The 21,930-nt window shown below is 43.6% G+C and overlaps 1 protein-coding gene across 36 annotated transcripts in view; it reads right to left on the reverse strand.

The window, feature by feature from the left end:
- Positions 1-21,930, reverse strand: part of Sgms1 (sphingomyelin synthase 1) — a 258,698-nt gene that overhangs the window by 63,171 nt on the left and 173,597 nt on the right. For 3 of the 36 annotated variants that reach the window (XR_015628745.1, XR_015628728.1, XM_087566670.1), the window contains exon 1: positions 21,002-21,209. The gene's annotated coding sequence lies outside the window, so the exon portion shown is untranslated. 36 annotated transcript variants of the gene reach the window in all.

The following is a 21,930-nucleotide window of genomic DNA, read 5'->3' on the forward strand; positions in this document are numbered from 1 at the left end:
GCCCCTCTCCAACCTAAACAAAACAAAACACTTTCATGGTACTAACCTGCCACACAAGGGTTATGTGTTGGGACTTTGGTCCCTACTGTCATGTTGGGAGGGGACACAGACCTATAAAGGGTAGAGCACATTGGGAGATCCTTGAGTTATTGAGAGTACTGTTCAGGAAAGGATGTAGTTGATTCTAGCAGTATCCAAAGTGAGCCCCACACAGACGGAGTTTTTCTAAGGGAAAACCCACACTAATTCCGGTCTAGTTCATTGTCTGTCCCTGGGAACTCGTTTGCACAGGTTCCTCATTCCTGAAGGCCTCACCAATAGGCCCATGGCAGGCACCCGAGGGTGAGGCTGATCTCAGTAGCCTTTCCTGCCTTCAGGACTGGGAAGTAAATGAAGCCTTTGTTACTCAACAGGGTGCCCTCCGGTTTCAGTACAGTACCAGGAACCAGGCTAATCAATGGCTTACTGTTGCTGTTCGTACCTTTCCTGGCAAAGCAAAGGTCTCACACTTCAGTGGTTCTGGTTGCTTGCTAGTCACAGCAGACTCTGCAACTCCAGCTGACCAGACACCAGATTCTTCACACAAAAGGCCCAGCAGTGTCTCCAGGATCTCTGCAAACTCATCAGCCAAGACGCACTGTTCCCACCATTCTTACCTTTCAGGCTCCTACAGAACACCGAGCTCTCAACACTCAAAGGCTTTTCTGAACCCAAGTTCCAAAGACCTTCCTACAATCCTTCCCCAAAACAGGTCTTTCGCACTAACGCCCCACTACGCTGGTACCAATTTCTGCCTTACATCAGGGTTTCTATTGTTACAATGGATGAAACACCATGACCAAAAGCAAGTTGGGGAGGAAAGGGTTGATTTGGCTTACATTGAAGGAAACCAGGATAAGAACACAAACAAAGCAGAAAACTGGAGGCAAGGGCTGATGGGCCACAGAAGGGTGATGTTTACTGGCTTGCTCCACATGGCTTCCTCAGCCAGCTTTCCTATAGAACTCAGTCCAGGGACAGTAAGTGGATCTTCCCCCATCAGTTACTAATCAAGAAGATTACAGCTAGATCTATCTAATGGAGGCATTTCTCAGTTGGGGCTCCCTTTCACATGACCTTAGCTTCTGTCAAGTGGACATAAAACTAGCCAGGTAGTACCCCTTCACATTTACACACAACGCAGAGCAAAATCAAGTTAAGTCACTGGGGTCTCTAAGATGTCATTTATTTACGTAACTCCTCTAAACAGGTATTAAGTCACAAGCCCATGCTTGTCTAACTAGTCAGCTTCTTAAGCAGACGAGGAAGCCGCCCCTCACTGTCGGTGGTGTTAGACGATTTAAGCCTGGCAATGCCTTCCTGCATTGTTGAGCAACGTTTACCAGGACGCGGATGTGTTTGCTTCCAAACCTGTTCCCTCAGGTTGTACTGGTTTCTGCTACTACGGGATTTAATTAAGTTATTAACTAATAAAATGCAAGGACGAGAGGGAAAATGAGCTGTTAATTCTATAAAATTAAATTGAACGTTTTAGTGGTGCTTTAAGGACGGATAATCAGGTGACAGAAGAATGCTACCGAACTAGTACTGGAGATGACTTCATTGTTCTAAAAGGGAAACGTGGCTTAAAAACCTCCAAGAAGTTGGCAGTGGGCGGCTTCTGACGGTTTCTACGTTCTGGTATCACTTTAAAGAATGAAGGATAGGATGCTATCGGTGAAACGTGGGTGTGGTTCTAGGATGAGAGTAGCCAGCACAGCCCAGTTCACATAACGTCCCATGACACTATGCATGGAGCTGAGAAAAACCAAACAGTTTATTAATTTTTAAAATTTATTTCTACATACCTTGGTCAATGTGATTGATGACTCTGTGGGGAAAGGTACTTACTATAAACTTACTACATATAAAACCCTAATAATCTTAGGCCAATCGCCAGGGCCCACATCGAGAAAGGAGAGACCCAACTCCTGTAAGCTGTTCTACATGTATTCCCTCCATATAATAAACAAATAACTAAATAAATAAATGTAATGCTATACTTTGATTATTTCCCTCATCGCCTCTAATGGTTGGGGTAGGTATAACTTATTTTCAGCCTTAAGTGATTTATCATTCAACTGTGCACCTTAACTCCACTGCTGAGATGAACAAACCAAGGTCCGGTTTCCTTCCCACCGCACCTCTGACCTTCTTTTAAAAAGTATTTTTATTTGTACATATGTGTATGGGTACAAATGTATGTATGAGCGCTACATGGATGCCATGCAGTTGCCTGTGAAGGTGACAGAGAGTCCCATCCACTGGAGTTCCAGGTAACTAAGTCACCCAATGTAGGGAACCTAGCATAGATCCTCTGCAGGAGTAAAGGATTCTTAACTGCTGAGCCATTTCTCCAGCCCCACTCCTCCTCCTCCTCTTCCTCCTCCTCCTCCTCCTCTTCCTCTTCCTCCTCCTCCTCATCATCATCACCATCATCATTGTTATCATTATTATTGAACAGTATCAAAACCAACAAAGCTTTGTCTCCACAGAGTCTCACCCTGTCCTCACTAGCCATCTGTCTAGCAGTCTGCCTGTCACAGACGTCCCTTTTGATTGGGCTGGGGTCCTACCTCTGGTGACCCACACTTCTTACTCTCTCATCTTTATGCAGTCCTTTGCCTCTTGAAGTCTGGGACTTGTCAGCTACAAGCTGAACAGAGCATAGCAAAGACTGACTGGTCCCGCCATGTTTCTCTTTCCAGGATACTTGTCCCACAGAAGCCCCGTGCTCAGCATCTGAAATGGTTAGCAGGCTAAGAATATGCAAAGCAAAGAAGAAAGCTTCAGGTCTGTGGAAAAGGTGTGATTCTAGGACTAGGAAAAGTCATGAGCGAGTCAGTCAAGAAAAATGAATTAAGCAAAAGGAACTAAACTCACACCTCACTGGACGCTGGTAAATTAATATACCTCTCTGGTTATTTTTCTTTCGATATAAAAATACAGGTACTGCCACACCTACCTCCCAAGATGCTTCAGGTCATAGGTAGTACCACAAGCCAGGCACAGCCCATGCTCAGAAAACCACTCCTACTTGTACTAGTCAACTGTCTTAGTCAGTGTTCTATTGCGGGAAGAGACATCATGACCATGGCAACTCTTATAAAGAAACCATTCAATTAAGGTTGGCTTACAGCTTCAGAGGTTCTCATCATGGCAGAAAACATGGCAGGACACAGGCAGACACAGTGCTGGAGAAGGAGCCGAGAGTTCTACGTCCAGATCTGAAGGCAGCAAGAGAGAGACACTGGGCCTAGCTTGAGCTTCTGAAACCTCAAAGCCCACCTTTGCCACATTTCCTTCAACAAGGCCACACCTCCTAATCCTTTCAACTAGCACCATTCCCTGGTGACCAAACATTCAAATGTCTTGAGCCCACAAGGGCTTTCTACTCAAACCACAACACCAGCTCCTCACATGCAGTTGAGTCTGCTCTCCAGAGAGTTCTCTTTCTCATGTCTCCCTTTTCTTAGTGTCTGGACCCAAAGACTCTCTTCAAGAAGTGAATGATAGTAGTTTAAAAAGCCTGGAGAGATGGTTCAGTGGTTAAGAGCACTGTCTACTTTTTCACAAGACTAGAGTTTGCTTCCCAGCACTCACACAGAGACTCACAACCATTTGGTTTTTGGAGAGCCAATGCCCTCTCTGGCCTCTGTGGACACTGTACACACGTGGTGCACAGACACACATGCAAGCCAAATACTCACACAATAAATAAAAATATAGCTCAACAACAACAATAACAAAGTAACAGCATCCAGAGAGTAACTTAAATGTAGTTGCCACTCCCTAGTGGCTCCCAAAGCAGCATCCTCAAAGGAGCTGTAAAGAAAGGTGAATGGGACAAAGCCGTTATTACTGAAGACCTACACTCCTTTTCTAGAATGTTCCTGGAAGCCATAAAGTATTGAACACAAAAATGTAATCATCCCTGGATGGTCTTTTCTCTCAGTAACAAAAGAGGCAGAGGGCTTGTTTGGTTAATTCTTTACTCTCCCTGAACTTCTTGGTTAATTCTCTACTCTCTCTTAACTTCTTGGTTAATTCTCTACTCTCCCTTAACTTCTTGGTTAATTCTCTACTCTCCCTTAACTTCTTCAAAAGCAGAGGTTTTTGGAAAGTGGTAATTATTCATTTAAAGTGGCAATTAAAAATAAATATATGTGCGCTGTGAAGAAAAATCCCAAAGTAGACCAAGGGAAATCAGAGTCCAAGCAGAGCTGCACCTGCAGAGAGCACACATCCAAATGCTCGCAGGCCTGTCAGACGCTCTGAACGCCTAGCCATGCCTCCCAAAGAAAGGAGCGACAACGGAGTGGGAGTGTCTTCAACTGCCTGTGTAGATACATGTTTATTAGTCTTTAATCTAAAATGGCTTGTAATAGCAATAAAATAATAATTAAAACCTTTAAGGGAACAAAGAGCTGGCCCAATGGTTAAGAGCACTTCCTGCTCTTAACAGAAAACATAGGTTTGACTCCCAGCACCCACAGAACAACACACAACTTCATGCATCCATAGCTCCAAGGGATTTCATATCCTCTTCTGGTCTCCATGGACACCAAGCACACATGTGGTGCACATACGTACAAGCATGCAAACATTTATACACATAAAATAAGTATTTCAAAATGTATTCATTTATTAATCTACAGGGTTGAGTACAAATGGGTTGTGAAACTTTTCTAAGTAAACTGAGGTAAATACTTCACGTTAAAAACAGGCTTGGTTTGTTATGACCAAGAAAGCTTTAGTAGTATTTCCCACAGGGTCACATTCTAGCAGGTTCCTGCTGTTTGGGTGGTGTGCTCTCATAAAGCCAGCACCTATTGAGTTCTCGATCAAAGATGGGGTGAAGAAGAGAGGAGAACGTGGAGGCCAGGGAAATGTAAATTTATATCTTTGTTCTCTTTAATACCCTAAATTTCAGGAGAGGATTAATTAGTACTTTCACAAAATAAATTAAGGTAAATGGCATATGAAACGTCTTGCCATTCAAACAAAGGTCCACATGATGTAATCAATACAACATTGTGCTATATTACACCCATGACACATATATAGAGAAATATGTTCAGGAGATACTAACAAATAAAAATGCTAAGCTAAACAATGCATATAGTAAGACACATGAGAAGTGTATACAGAATTGCATATATATATATTTGGAAAGACAGGTTTCAAAGATAGAGGAGTCTATCAAAGTACAAAGAAGGAATGAGGACATCACATTGCTAAGAGAGTTGCTATTACTGGGTGGTACTTAGAGTTCTTTACATGGTTTTCCTGTTTGTTTAATTAGCTGTACATACTTCCCTATGGAGAGGGTGGTAAACACAGAGGCCATGAGATTCTGGAACCAGGTTACCTAGACTTCGGCCTCAGCGCCTCTATTTACTTGCCTTAAGATCTGGGACAAATTGGTTAACCACTCGGAACAACAGTAGTCTTTGCAGACAGAGGATCACAGCACCTAAGCCACAGAGAGAAAGCGTGCTACAAACAAAAGACACCTAGCAGAGAATGTAGCAGAACATGTTATCAGTAAAACTCAGACATGAAAATCACGATTTTATGAGGGCAAAATTAGTTAGGGTAAAACTACAGACACTAAATTACTCTACCCACGTGCATTCAGGGACCTGTTACGCAGAGAGATATACTGAGAAATAACAAATGTCCTCAGATTCTACCTTATGGCCAACATTGATGTCATCAAACTCCCTGTGAGCCACACCAAGGCCAGAGGGTGCCTGGGCAGGAAGCTCCCGAGAGGCACAGCTCAAAGTGTTGTGACCAAGTCCTAATGCTGCTGCCCAGCAACTGTGCTGCCCCAGGATGACAATAATTAACACATTTTACCTGACCAATGGCGAGACTCCTGAAACACAAATGCAGGGTTAGAAACACTTATAGCTAATAATTGACCTCACTGGGATTTCTAGCTTCACCTAGAAACACACAACATAAAGCAGGGTCAATTATCTGACATTTGGGACAGAGATGGAGGAAAATTGTCTTCTCCCTTACTGAAAGGCAATCTGTTCTACCTGGTAATGTTAACAGGCACTTTCAACTTTGACAAGCTGGAAAATAATTCCTCTTAATCTGCACAATTTGAGAAACTACTTTCTCTTATTAGTGTGCATACAAATGCACATGTACATCATGGGCAGCCATCATGTATGTGCAGCCTGAGGTCATTTCTTTGCCTTATTTTTCAGACAGTATCTTGTTACGGAAGTTGGAGCTCACCATTTTGGCTCAACTGCCTGGTCAGCGAGCCCCCAGGGTCCTTCTGTCCCCATCTGTGAATGCTAGATTGCAGGGACCTGGCTTTTATGTGGTACTCAGGATCCAAGCTCAGGTCCTCATGCTTCTTTCGCAAGCACTTTAACCACCGAGCCACCTCCCCAGCCCTACAAACCTGTACAGAGATGAACGACATTGGGATTTCTTTCTGAGTGATAACCAGACATGCCTCACAAAAGTACCTGTCAGTTTATACGTTTTAAATTTGCCACGACTGATATCACAATTCTGTTTTCACTTGCTCCATTTCTCCAGGGACAGCTGGTTTGCTACAAAGAAGGTTGCTTACCCTCAGATCTGTCTTAGTATAGTAAATCCCGGAAACTATTTCCAGAAACTCTTTCTTTCTAAGTAGGTCCCACTGCCATAGTCATTTATCCTCCTATGCAAAATATCAAAGGAAAATACCCAAGTGAGTTTCTGCTGGCCTATTTAGTCAACTTGGTTAATAAATTAAAAGCAGAAGATATGATGTAGATCAAACTGGTATAAAACTGTTGGACAGGAGAAGTCATTTGTGAGCCTTCCCTTGTCATAGACACAGTCTAAATATCTCCGTTTTATCTTTTATGACAATATACTGTCTAGAAAAGAAGCCCACCATCACCAAAACGGAGCGAACCTGTCTGGTCAAAGCTTACTTAGCAGTGTCATTCATCCACAATCTCCCAAGTCTGTCCTGAGATGGGTGCTTGACAAATACCTTAACAGACACCACGGTCATTCTGACTAGCCAAGCCTGTTCTCTAATGTTCCAGCATTCAGTTGCTTTTGCTGTGCTAAATGTCACTCAACGGGAACAGAAGTTAGAGCCTTGGAGTATCAATTTTCAGAAAATTCAACAGATTTTCCCAATTGTGGGCTTTTATTTTGGTAAATAGTATTAACTGAGCTGTAAGAGTAAACAAAGTTAGTAACTCACAGGTCAACAGGAAGGAAAGGAGACCATAACTCTACCAAAAATTAGATTATTAATATTTAAGAAAATATTATATGCCAAACCAAGTATGTACTGTATCATGGTATGGCTATAAATATAATTTTTGAACTGTCAAAAATATTTAAAATCTGCTCATTGTATGATTAATAAAGAATTAACTTACTATTTTCTTGGGATTTAGATTGAAGCTTCGTTTATATAAAATGCAACAAAACATTTTCAATTCAATTTTTATTCATTAGAATCCTTTTAAATGTGAAGAAATTTCACTGAAGAAATCGGAGAGAAATCCATTAGTCAGACTTTTTTTTTTTTTACTCTTTTAATATGAGAAACCTTTGTAATTCCACTCAAGAGAACAGCCATGATTACCTCACTAGCCGTCTGGAGAGTTAATTGTGTGAACACAGTAAGGGTTCAGTCAACACTGGATGTAAGTGAACCGTTTGTACATTCCATTTCCACATGTGTGAGGTGAGGAACTATCATTACTTGGGAGCCCACCCCAGATGTCTAGACGCTAACTGACGAGGGGGTAAGACAGCAGCAAAGAGAGCTGTTGCACATTCTAGGGCTGTGAGCTGCATTTAGTGGACTTGAAATGACCCAAATGAATCTGGAGTCAAGCCTTGCTCTTGCTCACCTTTGCCCTGCACCTCTTATTCTTCCTGGTCACAGGAATCCATCCAACACACCAGGGATGGCTCATGAACCAGGTAAAAGTCCACGGGCTCAGGATACAGAGGTGAGAATTTCCTGTAACGTTCGATCCCACAGATGATCTCACAGGGTGACTGCATTCTGACGGTAACAGGCAAAGACGTGCAGAACTAGTCAGTGCCAATGAGCTGACAAAGGCCAATGCAACAGAGGGGCAGGACACCAGGGTGAGCGCTCCTTAGAAGGTAAAGGGAATGCTGTATAGGTCTTTGTGACTACAGGACTGACGAGGATCAGTGCAGATGCCCTGGAACCCTGAATATAATGACTCAGCGTCCCAAATGGCACAAAGTATGGTGAACTTTTCTCAACCAGCAACATTCTTTTATTTTTTTAGTTCCAGTTATAAAAAGGATGTCCAATATTCCTTACACTAAAATAAATGCAATGTCTTTAATGAAAACAAAAATCTGAACAAAGGCAGAATGAATGTAATGTATATCAAGAGTAATTTTTCACACTTTAAATGTGCTCACGTAAGTCAATGTAACAGACAATGTTCAGGGAAAGGACAAAGAGGAATGAGGAGGGGAAAGGAGAAGAAAATGAAGTGCAGAGCAAGGCCCACCAGATTATGGGAATAAAACCAAAGGGACAAAGAAGAGTGAAAGAACCCCAGTCCTGACTCAACCAGAGGACAGAGACAATACCTCTAACATACATACCATACATGCACATACATATACATAATTAATGCTGCAAGATCTAAGGGCTGGGGATGTGGAAAGAAGCAACATTGGCTAACAAAACTGCATTGAATCTCAAAATAGCTATGAGAGGGTTTCCAGTGCTCTTACAAGATAAATATCTAAGGTGGTAAATACCTTACAGAGCCCGGTTTCATTACTGCAAACACACTGCATGTACCTTATCCCTTCACTGTGGATGTCAGGTAGACCTGAGTTTGAGGTCAGCCTGGTCTATGCAGTTAAGTTCCAGGCCAGCCAGGGTCACACACTAAGACTCTCAAACAGACAGACACCTTACGATTTTACTGTGGCTCATAAGTTAATACAATTATTACCAGTATAACATTAACAAAAATTAAGAATGTGAATTTGGTTTAAAATAAAAAAATGGTGTCCTTTGGGGAATCCAGCTTGGCAATGTTTATCTAGTGAGGTGCACTTAATCTTGGTTCAGAAATCCCATTGACAGGAATTAAATGAACGAATCTAACAGCGAGATTTACGCATAGGGCAGAACACAAGAAATCTAAGAGCTGAGCACACACACAGGCACAACCTGGCCACTCTTAACATGCATAGAGAGAGACAAAGGTGAAATTAATTACTCTATATTCATTTAATGAATACCATACCATCGCCAGAGCCAAAAACCAAGATTTTTATGTGTGGTTAGACAAGATCTCCAAAACACTGTAAGCAGAGAAATCTTAGCTGCAGAATTAAGAGATAAAATTTAACGTTCGTATTAAGAGCAAATGGTGACAAGCCACAAATACTCCCTCCCTTTCTGGGGAAAACCCCCACAAGTATACTACTCACACATTTGATGCAGCCTATACATCTGGTCAATAGCTTCTGTTGAGTTTGTGTACTAACCACAAACATGTTTTGCTTTTATTTTTTTATGTTGTCATGGTTACCAGGAAGTAAGATTACAGTGTCGACTCTGCTTTATGCAGTTATCCTACAAAATCTAGTTTGAAATATAAACAGAAAACTTAAAAGAATTTATAACAGGCCTTAATGTCCGAACCACCCCCAAATCCACCTAATGAATATCAAGCCCTTCAGGGTTGTTATGAGGTTAAGGAAACACAATGAAAGAAGGGAGCCCAGAAATGTTGAAAAGAAGACAAGGCAGAGGAGACAGGGCAACCAGGAGTCAAGGTTAAGGCTGAGCATGTCTAACTAGCAAACACAGCGCTGACTTCCACTCTGCACTGTGGTGTAAAGAAAGAGACCACAGAGAAACCTAGCGAGTCAAAGCTTTGGAGGAAGGAGCCAGATCACGCATCAACAAGAAATGCAGTCGTGAGTAAAGAGAACACCTACCTCATATGAATCAAACCAGAACCCTGGAGTGTGTTATCGAACTCGGAGAAAAAAATCCTCTAATGGCTTCACAGGCGACTCCAGCTTCAGCTGTGTTATGCACCTTCACAGGCATTAGGCAAGACATGTGAAATGTCACCAAGCCATGTGACACTTGATAAAAGCTGCTCCAAATGCCTCCCATGGCTTAGGAGGCAAACAAGAAACAGAAATCTAATCTTCCATCGCCCTTAGTATTGAGTCACGATGGGGACAGGCCAGGAATAAACTCAGAAGTTTAACAAGTGTGAAACAACTGCCAGCCTGAACAGAGGAAAGGTGAATCCTGTGAGGACAGGGACCTTTATTCCCTGTGTCAGTACTGAGGTATTGCCTCTCAGGTACGAATTCACCCTCTACTGCTGGACTGGCAAACTCTAATCTGGGACCCAACCTGCATGGTTTTTGTTTGTTTGTTTTTTCATTTATCGGCTAGCATAATGTCAGTTTGAGTTTTGTGGGCAGGCCACAGTGGAGACACTGTGGAGCAAGGAGCTAACTTCCTGGCTCACTTTCTGCTCTGGGGATCTTACAGAGCAAACTGCCTTCAACAGTGTTGGAGCAAGAAGCTTCCTGGGTGACATTTCTCTCTGAATAGCCATCTTTGATTCTTCTAAAAAAATATTTTCAGGGAAGTTCTGAAGCTGCTTGTTTGTGGCAAGTTCTACCAGCAAGGAGTCCTATTACTCTCTTGTCCAAACAATGTGCCAAGACCACCTCCTCTTCAGTAAGGTAGGGATGAAGATCTAGAGAGCTCGGCTATGTGAGGCACTCCCTTCTAGTCCCTGGAGTGGCCGCTCCCTATATTGGCTATATTTGGGTTCTGTTTACATAATCCTACAAGGTACATTTCATACTTACACCATGGTAACATCTACATTCTTTAAGGGCTGAATCCTCAGTGGAATCGCCTTCCCCCAACCGTTTAGCTGTACAGAGAAGACTTCCCTGAGAAGAGACTCCCTTATTTAGTCAGGGTTTGGCACACTGCTAGCTAAGAACATGTTCCTACCCTACACAGGCACACGATTTAGTCAGATGACCTTGTTAAGTTCTTAAGAGAATGAGTCTGGGTAGAGTGACAGCCTGGGGATGAGATGGCAGGGAATCACGAGAATTCAAACCTAGTGGGTGGACACTCTAAGGAAAGAGGTGACATTAGAACGCTTGCTTTGTTTTTGTTTGATTTTTGCTTTTGTTTTTTCCTTCAATCCAGGGGGAAATCATTCCCTGCAATTCCCTGAGCAGATACCCAAGTCCATCCCTTGGCTCTTTTCCTACATGGATTCCCTTGGAGTCTTACAGGCCTATGAAATCCACAGGACACATATCTTTGAGGTCCAGCCCTGTTCAAAATATGAAGGGCATTCTCTTTGTTGGCTCTCTGCTAAGAAGCAACTTCCTATCTCTGACTTTGCCCTGGACATAAAGTAAATGCATCTGATTCCTCGGTTTGCTGAGAAGTCTGCTTCTGAGAGCATGAGCTAAGGCTTGAAGAAGAACCTCTCTCAGGTCCCTGGACTGATTATCCAGTAGCTCAACAGTTTAGAATCTACGCTGACTTCTCACATATGAGCATTAGTTCACATACATAATCCCAGCATTTGAGAGGCAGGAGGATTGCCATGAGTTCAGGGCCAGTCTGAACTACACTGCGTTTTCCAGACCAACTAGTATAAAGCAGTAAGAAAGATCCTGTCTCAAAAAAAGACAATATACAACATACAAAAATCACAATTAACAGAAGTTAACTGTAGGAGACCATTTCAGTACAGCAGTGGAAATTTAAGATTTATAGAAACTGACACTACCACAGCCTCTGGCAACTAAAATGCTCAAGACACTGGATCCAAGCTATGATCCTAAGAACCAAACCAAAGTTTATTTCATACATTTCTAAGAATGTTTAGCAATACAAAAACCACACTAAAAATTCTACAAATCGTTAGTCATGAGCTGCTTTGATTTCAGATTTCCGTAGCTATTTGATAGTTTGTCCAATTTAAATAAGAAGTGACAGGGCCTGCTCTCTCGCCTTGTAATTACAACTATAGCAGTTAACTTGCTTTTCTTACTCATGTGTGAGTCACTCTCAGAACAGAGCCCTACATGTCCTTTATGACTAGGCTCCTAATGATATTCTTCTCAATATTTCTAATTTTAACAAAAGGTAACAGTACTTGGATGGCCATTACGTTCCTGTATTGAGAATCAGATTGGAAGGGCACTCCTGGGGTAGACAAGCAAGGCAGGTGAAGCCAGTCCAGCTTGGAGGGGAGCCTTCCTGGATTCACCACAGCCCAAAGTGGGGTCCTAATCTTTTGTGCTAAACACAGTCCAAGTAGCCCTGAAGTAAAAATTGCAACTGTACACTGTGAGAAACACAAACTACAACGTAGGTCCTGATGGCACCTGCTGACTGGTGAGGATGATAAGCTGGAGTAGAAGGACGCACACTTGGCATGGAGCAGCCATTCATGATGGAGTCCCCCCGCCTGGCCAGACATGGTGCCATGTGAGGTTCAGATACGCGCTGCGGTGTTCAGGGACAGCAGCAAGCCCACACTCCAAGTCAGGCTTTGTACCTAGGCGACCTGGACTCCAAAGCAGAGGCAAGCCCACCGTGGGTCAGACTGACAAAGGTCTAATAGTGTTGCCCTAGGATAGGCCCAGTTCTTATGCACTGGCCAGACTGGCCTCCAAAAATTCCATTATCCCTGGGATTGAAGAAATAGTTTGACAGCTAACAGTATTGTATGATCTTCCAGACGGCCTGCTTTTAGTTATCAGCACCCACACAGCAGCTCACAACCATCTGTAACTGCAGTTCCAGGGTGTATGACCGCTCTGCTGGTTCCTTGGGCATTGCATGCATGTGGTGCACAGGCATATGCGCAGACCAAACATTCATACACGCAAAATAATAAAATAAAAAGTGGTTAAATTGGTCTTCTACCTCAGACTCCAAGTTTTCTTTTAATTTCTATTGGAAGCTCCCTTCAGAGCCACGTGCCATTGGATTTCCACTTAATACCTCCGCTCTTCTGTGACCCAACTTATTACAGATCGATTTTACAGTTTCTGTCAGTGAGCTTTTCCCCCAAGGTCAGACATGGGTAAGTGACCTGCCTCTTGGCCCTAGTATGGGTTACACACACCAAAGGGTGGTAGGAGCTAATCGTGCTCCAGGAAAAGGAAGCTTTGGGGAATCCCAAAGATGGGGAAGAACTGCTTTAGGGAGAAAAACAGAATGTAATCTCACACCCTGTTGTTAAACAATGCAAGATCTCAAGCTTAAACTCTAAAATGTACCTAGCCCTACAATGTAAGCAATGGAGCATCCTGCTTCGTTTGTTTTACTGCTTTGACTCTTTCCATGTCTAGACTATATTTTGCCTCTGGGTATTCCTTCCCTAAAAATGGAAAGAAATGGACCTTTATCCTTTTAGGCTAGGCAATCTAGAACTTGGAAGATTAACAGCAAATATTGCAGAAGCTGATGCCTAGGCCTTTGTCTACATGTATGTATGCAGCCTGTAAACACGTGAAGCAGCATGTAGTAATTTCTAGCCCCACATCCAAGAAAATGTAGCAATAGAATGTATCTAACATGGAGAAGTCACCCGTACCCAGCAGGTCTCAAAGTCATTAGTGCTACCTAAAATTATAATTCCACTAGTTCTTTAGTTTATTATTAGCCTGTCTCATAATTTGGAGAGTAACTTTCAAAGTTACTTCTTTGACAAGATCCAGACTAAACTCACTAAACTCTTGGTTTACCATCCTACAAGAAGGAGTCTCGGAGAGCAACTTTTGGGGGGGGGGGGCAATGTTGATTACCCAGCAACGTCTAGGCATCATGGGCCCAAAACAAGTAGAACACCACCAATATTTCTGTCCAATCAGGAGAGCTAAGTGGACCTGAAGTTAACTTAACCAAGAGTACACATACTCACAGTGTGTAGTCTCACCACCCACACCATGGCTGCTGTGACCCAAGCTTGTCACCCTTTATGGGGCAAATGAGCTGTGAATTCTACCCCTGCTCCTGGGATAGGTTCAAGTTCTCTATGTGAGGATGTAACTGGTCCTTGGCTACTTTGTGGGATCTTTTCTCTTGTACCCTACTCCACCCCATTTTCCACCCATTCACCTCCCAAACACTAGCTAGGAGAGAAAGCAGGATAGATGGGAAAGGAGGTAACTGACATTATCATTACATTACTTCCCTCTGATTAGGGGTTTAGAGTTCTTTGGAGCAAGGTTGATCTTTGCTGTCAGGATATCTAAGTTCTGCCTCTCAGGACCCCAGAATTCCAAACATCATGAAATTGCAGAAATTATCTGCAGCTGGCAAAATGATGCCCCTGCCAGAGCACGAGACGAATCATAGTCAGCTGCTGGGGACAATCTGTAGGAGCCCCATATCCCACACCTGAGATAAAACAAAAACATATTCTCATAATATTTCTGTGCTCTTTTCAAAGAAACCAAAATTCTCACCACATGTGGATTATACAATTTGGTTCTTTGGGTGTGGAAACTCTTTGTTTCCAATGCAGTTAATATAGCATCCTCCTATTAACTCTTCAGTACTGGGGAAATTAACAAACTATAAAACTCCTGTACACATAGGCAACAAGTAGATTTGAACACTGGAATTTCTCATCTGACCTCTATCAAAACCCACACTCTTAAGTAAAAACTACATGTGGTAAATGCTCTTACAGGTAGGGTACATAGCAATGCTGGTGTCTTTGCATGCGCCCTGGCTGGGTATGCTCTTTAGAGCTTAAGACTTAGCTGGGAAAGATATTAAGAAACCATATGAGGAGTAGGAAAATCACAGAACTGCACTGCTTACCCACAAACACTGATAGCTTTTATAGAAGAGTAATTCCAAAACACGCAAGCTCACCTCTTGGCAAGTTCTAGACTTAAATAAAGCAGGTGACTTTTGTTTTCCTCACAACCCAAAGGCTCCCATCCCCATCAGGAGCACACCCAACCCCCACAATGAGGACTCCCTCTGCTTCATCAGGAGCACCCTGCCATGAGCACACTCCTTCCCCATGAGGACTCCCCCTCCCCCATAACCATTTCTTCTCTTAGTGTTTATTCTGGTCCTTCCCTGTAAGGTCAAAACTATAGCTCACAAAACATTCATCTCTCTTAAATGTTTACATCCTTCTGAGGCTAGAGCATGGCTCAGTGGTTAAAAGCACTTTCTACTTTAGTAAAAGACCAGAGTTTCATTCTCAGCACCCACCCGGCAGCTAGTGACCATCTACAATTCCAATGCCAAGGGATCTGACTCTCTTCTGACTTCCCAGCCACTGTATGACATAGTTCATAGACATACATGCAGGCAAAACACCCATGTCCATAAAACAAAAACATTTACAACCTTCTGCGGTAAACATAAGAAGTCTTTGTTACCTGTTAGCTTTTTAAAAGGCCAAATTTCTTATGAATCCTCTTTCCAAATATCACATTTTAGTAAGCACTACCCAATTCCACTATCCTCTTCATGAAAACAAACAAAAAAGTGAGTTATCTTATAATGCTGTATAGTGGTCTAAGTAAGAATGCTCCCTCCCCATAGGCTTATATATTTGAATGCTTGTCACTGGGGGGTGACACTACTTGAAAGGATTAGAAGGATTTGGAGGTTGGAGGAAGTGGTCACTAGGGGTGGGCTTTGAGGTTTCAAAAGCCCATGCCATGCCCAGTGTCCTCTCTCTTATCCTGCGGATCAGGATGTAGCTTTCAACTACTTCTCCAGCACCACACCTATTCCACCAAGTTCTCTGCCATAATGACAACGGACCAAGCCTCTGAAACTATAAGCAAGCTTCAGTTAAATGCGTTCTAAGGGTTTCCTGGGTCTTGCCCAAACCATATGAGGAGTAGGAAAATCACAGGACTGCACTGCTTACCCATAAACACTGATAGCTTTTATAGAAGAGTAATTCCAAAACATACAAGCTCACCCTCGCTTGTTGGCAGAACATGGACTTTGGGCTTTTGGACTGGAAAAGCAGTTGAAAGCTTTAAGAGGTGGGTGGTAGGTTGGGGGTTTAATGGACCACTCTAATACAGAAGATAACAGTGCTGAGAGTGATGTAAATTATAGCAGTCCAGCCAAAACAATTTCAAAAGAGAAGTGGCCTAGACGTCTTAGGATATTTTGGCAAAGAATATGTTTTCTTTTTGTCTTTGTCTTAAAAATATGCCAGAGGCTACATTGAAGAGTTTTAGACTAATGGCAGAGAAGACTTCAAGACAGCCTAGTACGGACTGTGCCACATGGTTACTCAGAACACAAAGCAGCTACACTGGTGAGCAGAGATTCAAGTATAGGTTTACCTTATTTCCAAACCACTACCATAGACTGAAATAGAAATGGTCAATATCATTTGACCATGGAACTAATGATTAAAAAAAAAGAAGAAGAAAACTTATAGACACTTGCAGATTTTAGAGCATACGAAATCTCAAAGGCTTTCTCATTAAACATCCTTTCAGCTAGCTGGTCATAATACCCAAGCAAAAACAGCTATTCCAGTGTCACAAACACAGCAAGCACTCCACTGTGAAGTCATGATTTCTCAACCCTGTACTGCTGACAGTTTGGACAGGGCGAGTCCTTGCCTTGGGACCATCCTGTGCCCTTGAGATGGATGGCAAGCATACCTGGCTCCAGCCATCCCCAGTCTCGACAACAAAAACCATGTCCAGACATTACCATATGTGCTCTAGAGGTTCAAACTGGTCTGTAAGGAGAACTACAGTCAGTTGACCAAATTGCACAAAGAAAATTTGTACTAAATTCAGGAACTAGTCTGCTACACTCTAGTTCAGTACGTATTCCTCTTAAAACCAAGTTGCGACTCTTCACAGGAAGGCACACATAACTCCAGGAAGCACATACACAACTTGGTGTGGGCTGTCTGCAGCTTTCTATTAAACAAGCAACTTCCTAGCTTCTTTACGGTGAGCACACTCGGGATCTTTCAACCACTGCTCAAATGATTACAGATTGCACTGCACACACCGGATGTAGATTTAAATGCAAACCCAGTACAAGCCACCATCTGTCTCAAGCAGTACGATGAAAGCAAGAGGCCACACCAACATCGGATCACTAAGGGTAGGATATGAAGTTTACTACTGCTCTGGAGCACTTCTCCAGAGAATGACCAACTTTAATCCTCCAATGTCTTCAACCTCTAATGAGCTAAATATTCTTCGATTTCTGTTTTGTGACTAAGGAAATGGAGGACCAAGGTGTTCAATAAATCATCCAAGACCTGGCTCCCAGGTCCAGGGTCCCAGTTCCTTACTGTTAGCTGCAGTGAATCTAAAAACAATGGAAATAGCATCGTCCAGGCACTCTACCTCTAGTAATCTGAGCTGCCCGGCTTTGTCAAGTCATATTGATCAAGATTGCTGCTTCAGTCCAACACCACTGTCCTCTTGATCAGCTCACATATCCATAGTGCCGTCCAAGCCACATTTTCCTTCTTGGACAGAGAACACACAGCCCTTTAAATGGCATAGTGAGGCTGACGGGCCACACCTAGGCCACTGTCCTGAAATAATTACCAACGCTTCTATTAACAAAGAAGTGAGGTAATGAACACGAGCGATCTTTGGCGAACATATGTCCAATACTGAGATGCTGAGGGTCACACCATGGAGCCTGGGCTGGCCTTCAGCTCCAGGCGTGCTTGCTTCTGCTCTGCAAGGAGTAAGATTCCAGGCGTGCTTCACCTAGCACCCCCAGCTCTTATCACTGGCTTCCATCTTTTACAATTCTTTTAGACAACACCACACACTCTGATCCAATGCCTTTAGAACTGACCGCCTGCTTTTGAAAACCTGGTTTCTGGCATCCTTCTCTCCTGTGATTTTTCTAAGATCACCGCACTCAGTTCAACCGCGCGCTGGCATATTCTGTTTGTGAGTTCTTTTCTTGTGGGTTTTTGTTGTTTGTTTGTTTTCAGTTTGAGGAAGTGAATGAGACCATCATGGGTGCTTTGAAAATGAGCTACACCCTCAAGCCCTTGTATGCTCTTCCAACATCCTGGAATACATTGTCACTTCAAACAGCTAGAGTGTAGTCTGAGGAGGTGGCCAAGGCATTCAGGCTGGAGAGGTGGGAAGTTCCAAGTAAGAGAGATGGGAAAGGTGAAGCGGTGGGAGTGAGTTAGACTAGGTACCCCAATGGTCTTCCAGGAAGGTGGCATCGTTTTTGTGCATCATGGTGTGCTTACAAATGGCCACCTCTGCTGAGAGACCTTGCAACTTGCCTACTTTCTAACAGATTAAATCTTATCCACTTCCAGGTCCTTTTCCTTATTTTCCCCCTTTTAAAGGTATCTGTATTAGGGGGCATAAGTGCAGATGCCCTTGGAAGCTAGGGGCACCAGATCTCCCAGAGGCTGGAGTTACAAATGGTTGTTAAGCTGGCTGGCATGGGTGCTGGAAACAGAACTCAGGAACTCTACAAAAACAGTAGGTACTCTCAGCCAATGAGTATGCACTGGGCCATCATTCTAGTCCATACCTCACCATTTGAAAAAGCAAGTTTAACACTAAACAAAGGGCCAACCTAACTTGAAAACTTCCCACAAGGCATATGGCATATTGAATGCTGCAAGTGTGATGTCATGAACAATCATCCCTGGGAAAAGCCTAGCATCCGATGTTTGGCTTCACACTTGGAGAGTCCCAGTGTGCACTTCCTGAGGAGCAGGAAGGACAAACTCAGAGCTAAAGAGCTTCAGAACAAAAGTCAACAAAGACTGATAGCCCTGAGGCAGCCACGTGTATCAAACCACCCACCAAGTCTATAGGGCTCGCTCAGTTAATATTTGAAAACCTCAAGCTTCCTGGGTAAATATATTGTTCTGTGAACTTTGAGACTCAGGCACAGGGGCGCCAAGGACCTTTTAAAAAGCTTGGAAAATCTGGTTCAAACCAAAATTCTCCAGGGGATCATTTCACATAAGGAAAATTGGCACTGTTTGACAGCTATTAGAACCACAGGAGGGTAAATAACAAATGCTCGATGGTAACTTCTCACAAGGAGAGTAACTAGCAGCTTATACCAATCTTTAAACACAAGGCAGGGGTGATTCACCTCCCTCTTAGCTGCTGTGGAAATCAGTGGCGGAGGGTGGGGTGGGTGCACACCATCTCAATCCCTGAGATGAAGGATCAGCCTTAAGTGTCCCGGCTTTGTAACAACCGACAGATGAGATGAACCATCCTTATTTCATTATGCCTTTAGATTTTAGATGATTAAAAGCCAACAAGCTATTTTCCCACTTCCCGTTCACCACCTAAGGGGGCCTTCCAACCCCCAGCAGTGTCCTTTGGGCTCCTTCAGATGCTGTTCCTCAAACTGTCCAAATGTTACCTTTCACCCAGACACCGGATCAGTGTAAGGCAACAGAGCTGGCTTAACAATTAGCCCGGGAGCTCGCAGGGGGCGCTGGGTGCTCAGAGGGTAACTAACATCTCCAATCATCAACAAGTAGTTTTAATTATTCCATTTAGAAGTGATTTCTTTCAGGAGAAGTCTCTGTTATAGACCTAAGGAAGGTCAGTTGCACAGAATGTTACACTACTCTCCCTCCACTCACCGGAAGCATCAGTCTATACTTACGTAGATGCAGAAATGCAGAGATAATGTTTCTAGCTTAATTCACATTCTCAATCACGGGTCAGTTTTGAAATGTCCCTGTATTGCCTGTGCCATCAGAACACCGAGTGCCTGTCTATCTGGGACACACTAACTCCACTTTTGATAACATCTCTGTTGGACTGTATATTTCCTTAGAAATCAAAAGGTATCTTCCAGCCCACCACCTTCCCAAGCCATGGCAAAGCGAGAAACTTTCTTGTAACTTCGGGGCTGGGAGGTCTAACTCCATGAGAGGCCCTGGATCCCACGACCACCCCTCAAAAACAAAATAAAAATCAATTTGTACAATACAAATAAATTTGCTGACCGGATTTTTTTAAAGACATGTACATACCCAGTTTGTTTCTATATAAATTTAAAACCCACATGACAAAGAACTCAAGATTTAGCCTAACGGGTGGAATACTCATGCATCACAGCGGGAGACCCGGGGATGTATCCCAGGAACACACACAGTTAACTCGACCAGGTTAAAAGTAGAAAGAAAATTTGCCCCACTCATGAAAACCGCTCAGATTCCTGTTGGGGACAAGGCAAGTAATAACACACAGCAAAAGACAGGAGAAAAGACAAAAGCAACCCTCAAGCATTCTTGGTTATTTTTACTAGAGCAATCACCATGCAGCTCTAAGAGATGAGCCTGGCAGCAGCCTGCAAAGTAAACACTCTCTTGAAAACACAGGCAGCACGTGCTTCTTCCTGGCACCTTGTACAGAGCTCAGCCACCAGCTTCTCCAATGTTTTGGCTGGAAGACCTTATGGAGACCTCAATTTGAAGGAGGCAAGTACCTCTAAAATCTCAGTGCCCAAGCTGTAAATACAGTCTCACCTTTCAAAAACCTAATTAGGGAAAACCCCAAACTGAAACCATTTGTATGCTGGCTATTATACCCTCGGAACTTTGGGGCTAGCACCACACAGAATTTGGCTCATTTGTTGATTTGCCTACCTACCCATCCAGAACCACAGTCCTAGCAACTGCATTGCCAGTAGCCAGTATCTAGTTTAGAGCTGAAGCCCGTCTAGTAAGCCATTCCCTTGACATCACTTGGTGGAGGAAATCCCACTGGTGATCACAGAGCGCTTTGTGAAAGCCAAGCGCGCGGCTCGCTCCTTGTCGACTTTTCCTGGAGAGTCGCACCCCTGATCTGGAGCTGCTACAAAATATCACCCCGTTTAATGAACTGCCTCCCCACAAAGAGCCACACGTACCTCTCGTCCCACAGGCAGTCTCCTGGAAAGTTCCTAACAAGTGTGCGCGCGGGGCTCTGCAGTGCGGCCGGCCAGCGGTGGGGAGTGGCCAGCGGTCCCCACAGACCGCCTCTGGGAAGCACAGTCTGGAGCGGAGGACACTGAAAAGCTCAAGAGGCTACAGAGGCAAGGCCCGCGCGCGCCTCGGGCTGCACAGGGTTTTTGGAATGTAGGGCGTGGCCCTCTGCTACAGCTAAAGTGAGTCAGTCCCTGGCAAGCCTAACCAATAAGCGCCTTCACTGTTGGTTAAGGCGGAACCTTCCTTTCTTGATTTAGGACGAGTTTTAACAGCCTTCCACAGCCCCCACCCCAGTTTAAACTTTAAGAACTTGAGCAGTTCTAAAGTTTGTAAAACTTTCCTGAAGCCAGGATTACTAGGTTTCTGCTGGTCCAAGTTCCTGAGCTGAGGTTGTACTGGATGCAAACCACTCGAGAGCTCCTTCAAAGCAGGCTTGAGAGCTTTGAGAGCGGATCAGCAATTTAATGATCTACAATGAGCCTGGAACATGGCCACCCAACAGAGGTGGCCAGATTATATGTGACCCTCCACGCAAGGCACTTAGGACTGTGCTCCTCAGGCAGATACTCAAACATGCTGAGTCTTGAATCTGGAGTTCCTCTGTTGTAGACAGCCATTGACTGGGCAGAGCTTGGTGACAGAGACCTGTAATCCCAGTTAGTCCAGAGATAGGAACAGGAGGCCTGCCTGGGCAATTTAGGGAGAGTCTGACTCAAATATTTAAAGACCTTTTTGTTTGGTTGGTTTTTGTTTTGTTTTTTAAGGCGGTGACAGGGCTAAATGTGGCTGTGTGAGGAATACTGGCTTAACACACCAGGTGTCCGATCCCCTAAACTGAAAAGGGAAAAATAAATTCTTAATAAACTGGCTT

Source organism: Rattus norvegicus, chromosome 1, assembly GCF_021556685.1.
Source record: "Rattus norvegicus strain SHRSP/BbbUtx chromosome 1, alternate assembly SHRSP_T2T, whole genome shotgun sequence".
In the NCBI taxonomy this organism is placed as follows: Eukaryota; Metazoa; Chordata; class Mammalia; order Rodentia; family Muridae; genus Rattus; species Rattus norvegicus.